Source organism: Colobus angolensis, unplaced genomic scaffold (genome assembly GCF_000951035.1).
Source record: "Colobus angolensis palliatus isolate OR3802 unplaced genomic scaffold, Cang.pa_1.0 Scaffold172, whole genome shotgun sequence".
Lineage (NCBI taxonomy): Eukaryota > Metazoa > Chordata > Mammalia > Primates > Cercopithecidae > Colobus > Colobus angolensis.
The window spans coordinates 2418920-2435846 of record NW_012114844.1 but is presented as its reverse complement, the minus strand read 5'-3'; positions in this window follow the sequence as shown (position 1 = coordinate 2435846).

Sequence of the window (16927 nt, the reverse complement as noted above, 5' to 3'; positions counted from 1 at the left end):
ACAAGAGACAGTAACTCTCAAAACCGAAAGAAATGTATGATGGGTTTCTCCTTAAAGCCAGAAACAAAAGAAAGATGACTGTTTTCAATACTTTGTTTTGAAAGTTCTCTATCAATCAGCTAAGAAAGTGAGAGAAGTGTGATCGTGGAGAATGAGTATGAAAAAGTACCAAGACTTGCTGACAAGTAATTTAATTGCCTACCTAGAAAATTGAGAGAAGTAGAAAAACTAGAAGAGTTAATATGAAGTGACTGGTTACAAAATAAACATTCAAAAATCCATAGTTGTTCTAGGAATAACTAGATAGAAAATGTAGCAGACTCTATGAACAGATAGCAATGCAATTTAGAAAATACATAGGAGTAAATTTAACATGAAATTAGCTGGGTATTTTTAACAGTGGTATTTTTTTTTTACAGAGGGACATAAAAATCTACTTGAATAATTAAAGAGATATACATAGGCAATGGAACAGTTATTGCCAAGATAATAAATTCCCCAAAACTAATTTACAAATTGAATGTGATTCTGATGAAAACACAAGATTATTTTTTGAACTTGTGAAAGAGACCCTAAGTTCATTTGAAAGAATAAGTGCCCAAAGAGAGCCAAGAAATTTTTGAGGAAACAGAAATAATAATGCCAGTGTGTCTGGAGTTGGTTCCTTCTGGTGGGTTTGTGGTCTCGCTAACTTCAAGAATGAAGCTGCAGACCTTTGCAGTGAGTGTTACAGCTCTTAAAGGTGGCATGGACCCAAAGAGTGTGCAGCAGCAAGATTTATTGTGAAAAGCAAAAGAACAAAGCTTCCACAGCATGGAAGGCGACCCAAGCAGGCTGCAGCTGCTGGCTGGGGTCATCAGCTTTTACTCCCTTGTGTGTCTCTGCCTATGTCCTGCTAATTGGTCCATTTTACAGAGTGCTGATTGGTCCATTTTGCAAACCTCTAGCTAGCTAGAGAGCAGAGATTGGTGCATTTATGCAGAGTACTGATTGGTGCATTTTACAAACAGTTAGCTACAGAGTGCCAATTGGTGCGTTTTTGCAGAACACTGATTCGTGCATTTTACAAGCCTCTTGTAAGACAGAAAAGTTCTCGGAGTCCCCACTCGAACTAGGAAGTCCAGTTGGCTTCACCTTTCACCAGTACTTGTGTTACGAATACTGATTCAAAGCTACAATAATTTGGTTATGGATCAGGAATAGGCAGATAAACAGAAAAGAAACTAAATATTTTAAAGAAATTAGTGTATAATAAAGATGGCATTTCACAGCAGTAAGTAATAAGATGAATTTTAAAAAATCAAAAAGAAAAAGCTAGAGCCTCAGACATATATGTCAATATTAATTCCAGGTGAAGGGAATATTTATATGTTAAAATAAGTAAAAATGTTAAAAAGAAAACCACCGAAGCACTAAGAGGAAACTTTGCTATTTGTATGAGTGATGTGGTCACTGGAGTGCAGCTTCCATGGTTTGCTGCTCCGTCTGGTCCAGTACCTAGAGCAGTAACAGTACAGTATCTACTTTTCCAAGAATAAATGAATAAACTTCAGTACATATACTTTTAAAGCTTTTTCTGCTTTGAAACAATTTTGTTATACAAAACATTTTAGTCCCCACTGGAAAGGATATTTGCAGCATATACAATAAAGAAATAATATCTTTAGTTTATAAAGAACACTTTCAAATCAACAAGGGAACGATAATCCTTCCCCAGTAAAAATGAGCAAATCACAAAGGAAGTATTAAAATGGTTGATAATAGGAGAGTATGCTCAGACTTCTTGAATATTCAAATTTAAACAACAAAACAGCAGTGGGAAGGCAAAGTCATAGGAACGCATGGCCTCTGAAATGCTGGGTGGAGATAGGAGACTCATTTTCTGGGAGGTAATCTGGTATTTTTTGAAGTGTCACTGAAATCTGTGTATGTGCACATCATTTGACTCAGCATTTCTTCTTTCTGGAATTTTATCTACCCTCATAGATGTGCCCAAAGATTTAACTACAAGCATATTCATGGGAATAAGCCACCTAAATGCCCAGCAATGAAATACACACGATGGCAGATTCGTTTAAGGAAAGAACATGCCATCATTAAAAATGGTGATGCAAAAGAAAACTTAATGTTCTAGAAAAAATGGTCAAGATAAATCTCCAAGTATAACAAGGGGCTCGGTGTACATGTTGAACTTATCCCATTACTATAAAAATTACATTTTTACATACATAATATATATTTCAGTATATATATGTACATATATATTTTTCTGTATATATATATTTTATATATATATATACACACACACACACACACCGAAATAGGGTGAATGGTTAGGTGCCTTATCTATGCATCGTGGGATTATAGATGATTTTAAATTTCTTCTTTTTGCTCTTCTGTAAATTTCTAAATTTTCTACGATTTGTGCAATAAAATGTATGTGATTAGGAAAAACAATTATGTGGTCAAAGGAGCTCCCCATGTAAGGAGAAGCAGACTATGGAGAGACACCACTGACATCTGGGAACAAGGCTGCAGGAGAGGCCAAGTGTCCAACACCCAGTGAAAGGGCGCAGGCTTCCTAACCCTGGTCTCCCTCAGCAGTGGTGGGGGTCTGGCCCCCGTGCCTTCTTTAGCCTGGCTCCCCTACTGGCTCTTGCTCCTGAGGCCTATTCACAAAACATCCAAGGACCTCATCAGGACAGTTTTCCAGAACTCTCCTAGTTCACCCGCACAACATCCTCCTGCCCGATGACTTCTGGCCACCTGTGACTTTTCTTCTTTTTGAGACAGAGTCTTGCTCTGTTGCTCAGGCTGGAGTGCAGTGGTGTGATCTCAGCTAACTGCAAGCTCCACCTGCCAGGCTCAAGCAATTCTCACGCCTCAGCCTCCCCAGTAGCTAGGATTACAGGCATGTGCCACCATGCTTGGCTAATTTTTGTATTTTTAGTACGGATGGGGTTTCACCATGTTGGCCAGGCTGGTCTCAAACTCCTGACCTCAAGTGATCTCCCCACCTCGGCCTCCCAAAGTGCTGGGATTACAGGTGTGAGCCACTGCACCCGGCCTACCTGAGACTGTTTAACCTTAGGCCAAACTGGAGGTATTCTGTCATTTCCTACCTTTAAAATGAGAACGGATTTGTCATTTAACAGAAGAATTAAAGAATGTGCTACATGCCATATATTTTCTTCTCATTGCAGATTTGTTATGCCTCTTTAAATACTCATTGCAGTTTCCAGTGGAATCCCCCAAAATGTATTTCTGCCTTTGATAGCATTTGTCTCTAATAAACTTTGTTAATGCTCTTTTCTTTCGTTTATCCATTCTTTTTTTAAACAATGGGGAATGAGATTTCCAGGAATAGGATAGAGATCTGTGCACCTTGAGTGTTGCAGGAAGGGATCTGAAAGCCGTATGGTTCAAATTCCATTATTGGCACTGGACATTGAAGCCCAGACACTTTTGTTAATTTCTTATTGTCCCAGTTGATGGCTGAATGAGAGTGACCCCAGGCTAGCTGGGTTTTGCCTGTATTTCCTCTGAAGCAGGTGTTGCTTCTGTGCTCCTGTCCTTTTCTAACTCTCCCTTCCTTTTCCACCTTAAGTTGCTCCTTGACTAGGATGTCCCGTCAACTGTCTCCCTGATAGCTCTTCTTTTTTTATTTTTGAGATAGCGTCTCACTCTGTCTACCAGACTGGAGTGCAGTGGCATGATCCTGCCTCAGCCTCCCCAGTAGCTGGGATTACAGGCACGTGCCACCATGCCTGGCTAATTTTTGTATTTTTAGTAGAGACGGGGTTTCACCATATTGGCCAGGCTGGTCTCGAACTCCTGACTTCAAATGATCCACCTGCCTCGGCATTCCAAAGTCCTGGGATTACAGGTGTGAGCCACCACGCCCAACCCCTGACAGGTCTTCTAAACAGCCAGTATCCCAGGTACTCTATGTTTTCTCCTCCTTCCTCCTTTTCCCTGACAGGAAACTAGATAAAAATGATCACTGGTGCTGAGCTTTAAAGGACTTTGAATCACAGCATGTAAGTTCACATTATCAGTCCAGCATCACATGCCCCAGCCCCTTCAAATACGTGTGTATACAGGGAAGAAGTGACTTGTTCAAAGCAACAGGGCTGGATCTGACCTCACATCTTGTTTTTAGTTAGGGTTCTCCAGAGAGAGTGAACAACATATATATGTGTGTGTGTGTTACGGGATCTCTCGGGTCTTGATTTTTCTGGCCGGAAACCTCTGTGGCGGATGCCTTTGGCTATGTCACCTTTACCTGAGTACTTTGCCGAAGTTCTTGTCCTGTGTGCAGGAGGCACGCAAACAAGTGAACAGCGGAGAAGAGAAGTTTCATTTAGTGTTAGAACAGCTCATAGGAGTGTGCAGCTCTTCTCTGCAGGCAGGTCGGCCCATCGAGTGTTCAGCACTCAGCAGCGAGGCGGCCCTGGAGAGGGTGGCTCCTCTCTGCAGGCAAGCCATTCAGTCTTCTCTGCAGGTCTCTGAAGCTCTCAGTGGAGATGGTACTCCTCTCTGCACCTGGTCATCCTATTGTCTTTCTGCCTTCTTCATCCTCTGGCTAACTTCTGGCCTGCTCTGGCTGAGCCCAGGGTTGTACAGACCTCAGAGGGGAGGAAATATGTGCTGACTGGTCCATGGGCAGCCATGGGTAGCCCAGAAGAGGCACCATGAGTCCTCACTCTAGTCCGATTACCATCAGCCCATCCCCCAGCCTTCAGTCCCTCCTCGGTCTGAAAGTGGGGCCTCACTGAGGACCCACCCCCCTCAGCCAAGGGCTCTGCCTCCTGCTATTCAAGGTCCTGGTGCTAGGCCCCAACCCTGCTACCAGATTGGAGTGGGTGTAGGTAGACAGAGACCAGGCAGTGGAACACACATCCCGGAGCCAGGAAACATGAGGGGTGGAAGAGCGGGGCGGGGGAAGAACTCTTCCCGGCCAGAGGATGCAAGCAGAGATGCTTAGGTCCTGTGCCTGCGATGGCAGCTGCAGCTGCACTCAGGGAGCTCTGGCCCCGACAACTCAGAAGGGGCAGGGTTCCTGCTTGTTCGGGCTCCTGGCTGCTCCGTGGAGCAAGAGGCCCAGATCCGCAGCTGCACCAAGGAGGGCCGATCCTGCCTGCTTCTGGCCCTCTCCACGTGTATCCGGAGTTGGTTCCTTCTGGTGGGTTCCTGGTCTTGCTGACTTCAAGAATGAAGCCACGGACCTTAGCGGTTATCATAGCTCTTAAAGGAGGCACTGACCCCAAAACTGAGCAGCAAGTTATCCTAAAGAGCAAAAAGAGCAAAACAACAAACCAACTACAGCATGGAAGAAGACTGGAGAGGGTTGGGGCTGTAGGTGCCCACGGCCTCCCTTATTTGTCCCTGCCCATGTCCTGCTGATTGATTGGTCTATTTTACAGAGTGCTGATTGGTCTATTTTACAGAGTGCTGATTGGTCCATTTTACAGAGTGCTGATTGGTCCATTTTACAAACCTCTAGCTAGCTACAGAGTGCTGATTGTTGTGTTTTACAATCCTAGCTACAGAGTGCTGATTGGTGCATTTTACAATCCTCTTGTAAGACAGAAAAGTTCTGCAAATACTCACTGGATGCAGGAAGTTTAACTGGCTTCACCTCTCACGAGAGCACAGGGAGGCTGGGACCCACAGCCACAGTTTGGGCAGCTGTAGCCCCATCCAGGAGAGCGGGGCACCAGCTCCATGGAGTATGCAGCCCCAGTTGCCCCTCCCTGCTGCAGTTGGCATGATGGCAGCAGCCACTGATGTCATATGGAGAGAGAGCAGAGAGGGAGAGGGAGAATGAGAGGGAGAGGCGGAGAAAGGGGGAGAGCGAGAGAGGGATGAGAAAGGATTTCATAGGGGAATTGGCTCACTCAGTTATGGAATCTGAGAAGTCCACACAAGGTGATTGGCAAGTTGGAGAACCAGGGATGCTGGTAGCATGGCTCAGGTCAAGTCTCAAGGCCTTGAACCAGGGAAATGGATGGTGTGTAACTGTCAGACTGAGGCAGAAGGCCTGAGAGCCTAGAGAGCTGCTGACGCAACTTCCAGAGTGCAAAAATCAGAAAAGCTGGAGTTCTGATGTCCAAGGGCAGGAGAGGAAGGGCATCACAGCTCCCCTTCCTCCTCCTGTTTCATCTGGGCTCCTAGTTGACTGGATGATGCCTGCCCACCTTGAGGGTGGTCTTCCTCCCTCAGTCTACCAACTCACCTGCCAGTCTCCTCTGCAAATACACTCAAGGACACACTGGGGCAGCCCAGTTATTTTAATCAAATGCTGAACCACCTGTGTTTCCTTTCAGCAGAAGAGGAATGGGATCAGTACCTACGGAAGTATTGAGAATAAGTAATGCTTTACCAACTATCTGGGTATCCTTTCATCCAGTCAAGTTGACACCCAAATCAACCATCACACCTCCTGTTTCACTGATCTTTCATTTTATTTTTCCATCTTAATGACACTATCCTATAATTTCTAAAAACAAAAGAAAAATCCTGCTTCTATGTCTCTTAAATGATTATTCATTGTCATTCTCAATGGAGTTATATACTTTGGAAAGTATTTGAATGTGTGCCACACCAAAAAAGGTATTTCTTTGCATGCTTGTTGAATCCTTTTAATGTGCTATAAACTTGATCTAATTCCAGTGTGTTATTTGACAATCTCAATGTGTTCTAAAGTCCCTGTAACTCATGAACTCATGATAGGATTCTCATGGCTGCCATCTTCATAATTTTATCTGTCATCATTCTTTCATGTTCTGCACAAAACAAGTCCAAGAAGTCCAATAATTTGGATAGGGAATATGTAAGTTATGTATTTGCGTTAAAGAATATGGCTCTCCATCCCTTTAGTGACTTTCAATTATTAATTCAACAAATATTGATTAGGTTCCAGAAAATATGATAGAGGACTTGGTGGGTGGTCTGATGTGTGGTATGGGATATGCCAAGAGTGAATGCTGGATCTCTGAAGCTTCTGGTGGTATGAAATACTGACACTGGAAAGACAGGTGGTGGAGCAGGTGGAGGTGTGGGGGATTTCAAGTTCAAGTTTAGTTGTGCTAAGCTTGAGGCACTTAGGGTATCTTCAAGGAGACACGTCAGATTGACAATTGCATAAGTAAGTTAGGAATTCAGAAGAGGGAAATTTTGGGGTCACTGGCACATAGATGGCAGTGGAGGATGAGAAAAGAGGGGAAGGAGAAGGGGGTGGGAGGGAAGACAAAGAGAGGGAGGAGAGATTCAGAGGAACTCTAGCCTTTAATGCCTCATCAGAAGGAACCATAAAAGAGTGTGCAGAAGGAATAGGAGAGAAACCAGCAGCGTGTGAAGGCAGAAGGACCAAGAGAGGAGATGGATTCGATGTGAGGTCAAGGTTGCTCAAGACTTACTTAGCATGCTTAGTTAATAAATATTAGAGGTAAACAGCTCCAGAGGAGTAATGGGGGTAGAAGCCATGAGTCAAGTCTGGTGGGCTGTTTTTGAAAATAAAGTTTCATTGGGACACAGCCACACTCATTCATTTCTGTGTTGTTTTTGGCTGCTGCTGTGATGCAACAGCAGAACTGAGTAGACTACAGCCATAGAGGCTGCATGGCCCACAAAACTGCAAAATAGCTATCAGCTATCTAGCCTTTATAGGAAGAGTTTCCCACCCCTGAGTTAGTGGTTTGAGAAGTGAATGAATGGGAAGGGAGAAAGGGAGGCAGACTGTGAATGACAATCTTTTTTTTTTTTTTTTTTGCTCTGTCACCCAGGCTGGAGTGCAATGGCGTGATCTCAGCTCACTGCAACCTCCACCTCCCAAGTTTAAGTGATCCTCCTGCCTCAGCCTCCTGCTCAGCTGGGATTACAGGAGCACCCCAGCACACCCAGCTAATTTTTGTATTTTCAGTAAAGACTGGGTTTCTCCATGTTGGCCAGGCTTGTCTCAAGCTCCTGACCTCAAGTGATCTGCCCACGTTGGCTTCCCAAAGTGCTGGGATCACAGGCATAAGCCAATTAACAATCTGTTAAAGAGATTCAAGAAGGAGAAGAGAGAAATTGGGTAATAGTCCTAGAGGAATGACAGGAGATCAATAAGAGGATTTTGTTGTTTTCTCTTTGCTTTTTAGATGGGAAGAATTTGAATGAGCGTGCATACTTGTTAATCGAATGAGGCTAGAAGAGAGGGAGATATTGAAGACACATGAGAGGGTAAAGAAACTCAGTGGATGGTTTCCTAAGAAGGAAGGATGGGAGAAGGTCCCATGCAAGGTGGAAGGGAGTGGATGGAAGAGGAATGTCCCCCACGCAGCAATGGGAAGTGGAGACAAGGTAGGTGCCATGGATGGGATGTTTAAAAATTTGGGAGCAAGATGTTGAGAAAATTTCTTTTGGAATGGTTCCATTTTCTCTGTAAAGTAGGAGATGAGAGAGATGAGATCACGTATTAACAATGAAGAGGTAAGAGGGGCTCAGGAGAGTTGAGCCCTTGTCCTTCCTTCATCATCTCCACCAAGGTCACCTCTGTTGACCTCAGTTAACCACCTACGGCTCCTGGTGAGAAGTGGTCCTTATCAGGAAAGGCAGAGGTGACCTTTGAGTTTGCCTGGAGTTCACCCATCCAGCAAGTGGCAAAAGTGAGATTCAAATCCAGCACTGGGGAACAGACCTGTGCTCATAACATCTACGCCAGACTGCCTTGGTTGGTTATAAATTTCAGTGTATTATTTATTTCTTCTAATTTTATTTTAATCTCATAATATCCTCCCAGAAATTGTGAGTGTCTAATTTTGTTAGATTCTGAAAAGGAAAGCATGTGATTCTTCACAGTGTCCTCCGTGAGGGTCTACCTCTTTTCTGATAACTTAACCTGTTTTCATCTCTGTGCTCTCACTACCTCCCTCCTCCAGCTTTTTGGTAACAATACTCTTTGCAAATATATATATATTTTTCTTAATGTGATCACTTTCTGTAATGCTTTTATTGGTAACAGCCCCATTGAGATTTTATATACCATATAATACCATACAATACACCATTTTAAAGTGTTCAATTCAATAGTTTTTAGTACAGGCAGTTATGCAATCATTACTACAATCAATTTTTATCACTCCCCTCTCAAACCCACCCACTTGTAGTCACTCCCCATTTTCCCCTCAAGTCCTAGACAATAAGTTAACTGTGTTCTATTTCTGTAGATTTGCTTATTCTAGACATTTCACATAAGAGAAACCATACAATATGTGGTCTTTTGTGACCACCTTCTTTCATTTAGGATAATGTTTTCAAGATACATTCATGTTGTACCTTGGTGTATCTTGGTGTGTGTTAGTACTTTGTTCCTTTTTGGTGCTAAGTAATATTCCACTGTAGTGATATACCACATTCTATTTATTCATTCATTAGTTTATAGACATTTGTTTTTTTCCGATTTATTGGTTATCATGGAACAATACTACTATAAACACCTGCACCATTTTACATTCCCACTAGCAATATAGAATTGGGTTCCAATTTCTCCACATCCTTGCCAAAACTTGTTATCATCTGTCTTTTTTATTATGATCATCCAAATGGGTGTGAAGTGGCTAATGTTAAGACATCTTTTCATACGCTTATTGGCTATTCATGTATTTCTTTGAAGGACTGTCTATCAGACTCTATGCCCATTATTTGATGGGGTTATTTGTCTTTTGCTATTGAGTATTGAGTTTCTTTTTATATGCTCTAGATATAAGTTCCTTATTAGATAAATGATTTGCAAATATATTATCCTATTCAGTGGATTGCCTTTTCACTGAATGGATGGTGTCCTTTCAAGCATAAAATTTTTAAATTTTATGAAGTCTGATTTATCTGTTCTTCTCTTTTGATGCCTGTTATTTTAGTGCCACATCTAAGAAATCACTTCTAATCCAAGTCACAAAGATTAATGCATAGATTATCTTGTTAAAGTGTTGTAGGTGAGCTCACATGTTTAGGCCTTCAATTCATTTTGAGTTATTTTTTGTATATGATATAAGGTAGGGGGCCCAACTTCATTCTTTTGTTGCTTTTTATGTCTAGAATTTAAAAAAATATTTTAACTTTTATTTTAGGTTCAGGGGTACATGTGTAGTTCTGTTGCATGTGTAAACTCATGACTCAGGGGTTTGTTGTACAGATTATTTCATCACTCAGTTACTAAGCATAGCGCTTGACACTTTTTTTTTTTCTGAACCTCTTCCTTCTCCCAACCTCCTCCCTCAAGTAGGCCCCACTGTCTGTGGTTCTTCTCCTTTGTCCATGTATTCTCATTAGTTATCTCCCACTTATAAGTGAGAACATGTGGGATTTGGTTTTCTGTTCTTGGGTTAGTTTGCTACTGACAGTGGCCTCCGGTTCCCTCCATGTTCCTGTAAAGGACATGATCTTGTTCTTTTTTTATGCTGCATAGTATTCTATGGTGTATATTTGTCACATTTTCTTTATTCACTCTGTCATTGATGGATATTTAATGTTAATTTTTATATATGACGTAAGGAAGGCATCTAGTTTCAATCTTCTATATACGGCTAGCCAGTCATCCCAGCACCATTTGTCGAATAGGGAATCCTTTCACCATTGCTTGTTTTTGTCAGTTTTGTCAAAGATCCGATGCTTGTAGGTGTGTGGCTTTATTTCTGGGCTCTCTATTCTGTTTCATTGGTCTATGTGTCTTTTTTTGTACCAGTACTGTGCTTGTAGTACAGTTTGTAGCCTTGTAGTACAGTTTGAAGTCAGGCAATATGATTCCTCCAGTTTGTTCTTCTTGCTTAGGATTGCCTTGGCTATTTGGCTTCTTTTCTTGTTTCACACAAATTTTAGAATAGTTTTGTGTTAGTTCTGTGAAGAACGTCATTGTTAGTTTGATAGGAATCACATTGAATCTGCAAATTGCTATGGACAGTATGGCCATTTTAATGATATGAATTCTTCCTATGAGCATGAAATGTTTTTCCACTTGTGTCATCTCTGATTTCTTTGAGCAGTGTTTTGTAATTTTCATTGTAGAGATCTTTCACCTCTCTGGTTAGCAGTATTCTTGGGTGTTTTATTCCTGGGTATTCTTTATTCTCCTGGCAGTTATGATGAATAGGACTGTGTTCCTGATTTGCCTCTCAGCTTGGGTGCTGTTAGTGTACAGGAATGCTATTGATTTTTGTGCATTGATTTTATATCCTGAAACTTTGTTGAAGTTGCTTATCAGCTTCAAGGAGCTTTTGGGCAGATACTATGGGGTTTTGTAGATATAGAATCATGTCATCTATAAACAGAGACATTTTGACTTCCTCTCTTCCTATTTGGATGATAATTATTTCTCTTGCCTGATTGCTCTGGTCAGGTCTTCCAATACTACGTTGAATAGGAGTGGTGAGAATGGGCATCCTTGTCTTGTTCTAATTTTCAAGGAAAATGCTTTTAGCTTTTGCCTGTTCAGTATGATGTTAGCTGTGGGTCTGTCATAGAAGGCTCTTATTATTTTGAAGTATGTTCCTTCAGTGCTTAGTTTATTGATGATTTTTAACACAAAGGGAAATTAAATTTTATTGAAAGTTTTTTTTTGCATCTATTGAGATAGTCATGTGTTTTTTTTCTTTAGCTCTGTTTATGTGATGAATAATATTTATTGATTTGCATATATTGAGACAACCTTGCATCCCAGGGGTGAAGTCTACTTGATCATGATGGATTAGCTTTTTGATGTGCTACTGAATTCTGTTTGCTAGTATTTTGTTGAGGATTTCTGCATCTATGTTATTCAAGGATATTGGCCTGAAGTTTTCTTTTATTGTTGTGTCTCTGCCAGGTTTTGGTATCAGGATGATGCTGGCCTCATAGAATGAGTAGGGGGATGAGTCCCTGCTCCTCAGTTTTTTGGAACAGCTTCAGTAGGAACAGTATCAACTCCTCTTTGTACATCTGGCAGAATTTGGCTGTGAATCCATCTAGTTCTGGGTTTTTTGCTTGGTGGGCTATTTATTACTGATTCCATTTCAGAGCTCATCATTGGCCTGTTCAGGGATTCAGTTTCTTCCTGGTTCAGTCTTAGGAGGATGTACATGTCTAGGAATTTATCTATTTCTTCTAGATTTTCTAGTTTGTATGCATAGAGCTGTTCAGTTATTTGTATTTATGCGGGGTCAGTGGTAACATCCTCTTCATCATTCTAATTGTGTTTGTTTGTATCTCCTCTCTTTTCTTCTTTACTAGTCTAGCTAGTAGTCTATATATCTTACTAATTTTTTCAAAAAAGCAACTCCTGGATTTGTTGATCTTTTTTGTTTTTTTTGTGTCTCTATCTCCTTCACTTCAGCTCTGATTTGGTTATTTCTTGTCTTCTGCCAACTTCATTCTCTCCAAGGTGAATATACAGTTCACTCAACACTGCTTGCTGAAAGACTATCTTTTTTCCATTAAATTGTTTTGTCCAAAATTAATTGACCATAAATGTAAGGGTTTATTCATGGACTTCTTTCACTTAACATAATACAAATGCCAAGTGAATAGATCAATTATATTCCACTGATCTATATGCCTGTTCTTATGCCAGTACCACATTATCTTCTTTACTATAGTTTTGTAGTAAGTTTTGAAATCAGGAAGTCTGAGTCTTCCAACTTTATTCTTCTTTTTCAAAACTGTTTTGTGTATTCTGGATCCCTCATGATTCCATATGAATTTTAAGATCAGCTTGTTAATTTCTGCAGATAAGCTAGCTAGCATTTTGGTAGGGATTTTATTGAAACTGTGGATGAATTTGGGGTGTATTGCCATCTTAACAATATTAAGCCTCCAAGTCATGAACACGAATTGCATTTTCATTTATGCCTGCCTTCTTTAATTTATTTCAACAGTTTCACAATTTTTAGAGTATGTTTTACACTTCTTTTGTCAAATTTATTCCAAGTATTTTATTCTTTTTAATGTTATTGTCAATGGAATTGTTTTCTTAATTTCATTTTCAGAGTGTTCATTCCAAGTGTATAGAAATGCAACTAAATTTTGTATATTGATATTGTACTGCATAACACTGCTGAACTTGTGTATTACTTCTTGTAATGCTTTTTGAAATTTATGTTTCCTGGTCTACTTCATCTACTATTATAAAAGCCTCTCTTCTATTCCTCTACTATTTCTCTAAGAAACGTATTATGTTGCAGCCAAATTCACCCCTTCTTTAACAGAAGACAAAGTCAAATAAGTGGCCAAATATTTCATTTCCCTTTGCAAATGAAACTAAAGGGGACTAAAGTATCGAGATCTTCACAGAGATAGAAATAGCTCAAATTGCAGTTACTTCTGGTTCAGTAAGGATTGTGGTTGCTTTAAAAATCCCTAAAATCAAACTAATTTTTAATCAGTGATATTTGAAGGAAATACAGAAATAAGAGCTGCAGTGCTTTTTATGCTAATGAAAATGTTTATTTCCCTGAAAAACATGCCGTTACAACAAAATAGTGGATACTATTGGAAATTATTGCTTATTTTCATCCAAGATGATTTTTTTTCTACTTGCGGTGCCTGCCCTAATGGTGATACTTTCCAAGATTCTGTAACAAATTTGCAATGTTCTGAAATCATCCTCTCTAAAGGGCCCCCTCTGTCCTTTAGGCAAACATGAAACTGTGACCAATGTTATATTTACTTTCAGTCATATATCAACATAACCAAACACCTGAGTTAATATGATTTGCTCTTTTTTAGCACTTGCTACTCTCATTCGCCTTACTTCTCTTTTTGGCAGCATTTGAAGTCCATGCCAGTTTTCATCCTGCTCATACAGATGCACAGATAAAATGCAATTAGACTCAGCCAGCTAGAATAGCTGAGGACAATGAATTATCAATAATGGATGATTACATGTCTCACTGGTCTGAAGGGAATATGGATTCTGCTGTATCATGAGAAGCAATTTCTGGTGTCAAATGAGGTGGAGAATGTGAGCTTTCATCTATAATTTACACTTTTGTGCTGAGTCCATCAGTGTTGATTGACGGGAAGTCATAGGGACATTTCCAAGTTTGTGAAAGGAGGGTTAAATTCATTTGTCAGAAAGATAAACCAGATGGGTTCCTAATGAAAAACACAAACTCAAAAGATAAAAATGTATGCCTGCTATTTATCTGTGCCATGTATTCAGTATGGCAAAGCAATCCTATGCTGAAAGTTGTTAAACTACTAATATACAGGTTGCTCATTTGATTTGGTAGAATTTGTGATGTTTTGCAAGAGAAAGCCTGAGATGCAAGTTATTTAAGTGATTTATGTCAAGAAGACCTGAGGATGATAATCTTTCTTGCTAGATTGGGGAAGTTCTCCTGGATGATATCCTGAAGTATGTTTTCCAACTTGGTTCTGTTGTCCCTGTCTCTTTCAGGTACCATGGTCAGTTGTAGGTTTGGTCTTTTTATGCAATTCATAGTTCTCGGAGGTTTTGTTTGCTCCTTTTCATTCTTTTTTCTCTAATCTTGTGTGCCTGCCTTATTTTAGCAAGATGGTCTTCAAGCTCTGAACTTCTCTCCTCTGTTTGGTCTATTCATCTACTGATACTTGTGGTTGCATTGTGAAGTTCTCGTGTTGTGTTTTTCAGCTCCATGAAGTCATTTATGTTTCTCTCTAAACTGGTTATTCTGGTTAACAGCTCCTGTAATGTTTTATCATGGTTCTTAGCTTTTTTTGTATTGGGTTAGAACATACTCCTTTAGCTCAGCGAAGTTCATTATTACCCACCTTCCATTAGTTTATCCATCTCAGCCTCAGCCCAGTTTTGTGCCCTTGTTGGAGAGGTGTTGCAATCACTTGGAGGAGAAGAAACACTCTAGCTTTTTGAATTTGCAGTGTTTTTGCGTTGATTTTTTTTCTCATTTTTGTGGGTTTATCTACCTTCCATCTTTGAGGCTGCTTAACTTTGGATGGGGTTTTGGTGGGGTCATTTTGTTGATGTTGTTGTTGTTGTTGTTGTTGGTTTCTGTTTGTTTGTTTTAAACTGTCAGGCCCCTCTTCCGTAGGGCTGCTGCAGTTTGCTGGTGGTCCACTGCAGACCCTATTCACCTGGGTCCCTTCCACACCTGGCGGTATCACCAGTGGAGGCTGCAGAACAGCAAAGATGGCTGCCTGCCTTCTTCCGCTGAGAGCTCTGTCCCAGAAGGGCACTGATTTGATGCCCACGAGAACTCTCCTGTGTGAGGTGTCTGGCGACCCCTGTTGGGAGGTCTCACTCAGTCAGGAGGCATAAGATCAGGCACCTGCTTGAAGCAGTATGGCTACCCCTTGGTGGAGCGGGTGTGCTGTGCTGAGGGGAATCTTCTCATCCAGATTTGCCCAGCCTCTCCAGAGCCAGCAGAGGGAAAGACTAGGTCCACTGAACTGGAGAGACAGTGGCCACCCCTTCCCCCAGGGGCTCCGTCCCAGGGAGATCAGAGTTCTATCTGTGAATCCCTGGCTGGAGTTGCTGAAGTTCCCACAGGGAGGCCCTGTCTAGCGAAGAGGGATGAATGTGGGTCCCACGTAAAGAAACAATCTGGCCACGATCTGCCACAGTCCCTGTGTTGCACTGTGAGAAATTTCTCCCAGTCCAAACTGCCCAATCTCACTGGCCCAGCAGGGAAAATGGCCCACTGGGTCCACAGTGATGGTGGCCGCCCCTCTCAACATGGTCATCTTAGGTAGTTTCCAGCATGCTGCCGCTGGCCTCCCGAGTGGCCACTAAGAGTCTGCACAGTTCTGTGCTTGGGACCCAAGGTCCTGGCGGCATGGGCTCACAAGGGGATCTCTGATCAGTGGGTTCCACAGATAGGTGGCAAATGCATGGTTTCCCTGGCAAGGTAGCTTAATCACTCACTGCCTCCCTTGGTTGGGAGTCGGAATTCCCCTTACCTCGTGCAGGCAGGTCCTGGGTGGGCTGTCACTCCACCCCGCTTTTCCTCACTCTCCATGGGTCGAGCCAACCTCCTGGTCAGTCCCAATGAGAGAACCTGGACACCTCGGCTGGAGGTGCAGGATTCACTCACTGTTTTCATTCTTCTTGGTGGGAGCCGCAGACCAGAGCTGCTTCTAATCGGCCATCTTGGCTCCTTGATTCTGCCAATCTTTCAAGGACAAGACTAGTGGACTTCCTTTAGGAACCTCCAAGTTTGAGTAAAATCACTTGAGCTTCAAAACATAGACCAAGTGCTGAGTTGACTTCATTCTCATTGTTGCTCCCTTCCTCTCTTTCTCTTTCTCTTTCTCCTCTGTTTCAGACATTGAGCTAAGTGTCAGCACTACTTGTTGCAACTTCAGCCTAAAGGTTCTACATTTATCCTTTGGAAACACATGGAATAAGTATGAAGTAAATAGCTTTGCATAGAAATGAAGATATCTCATACATCTCTTCTGATATTTCTTTATCTATATATCTTTATATGATCTCTTCATTCTTTCATCCATCCATTACTATTTCTATCTCCTCATCCCCACCATCACTCTCATTAATGCCTTACAAATCTCTCCAGAGTGCAGATAAAAACAAATATAAATGTAAGTTCATATTTTTCTTTTCTTTTATATAAAAGGTAGCTTATTAGTCACATTATTTGGCATGATTTTGTTGTTTTTAACTCTAATTTCGCAAGATTTATTTTCATCCTTCAGAGGCAGAATATTTCTTCATATGGATACAGCACATTTTCCATGTTTTATTTTTCAGAAAAAAAAACAAACTGTGTTGGATGGACTTTTGGGTCATTCCCAATCTTTTTGTGTTACAAACTTAATGCTACATTGAATAACTTGGTGGATATGTTATTCTGTGCATGTGTATCTGCAGTATGACATCTCACAAGTGAATTGTTGGATGAAAGAGTGAACACATTTATAAGTTGGATAGATAGTGCCACATTCTTTTCCAGAG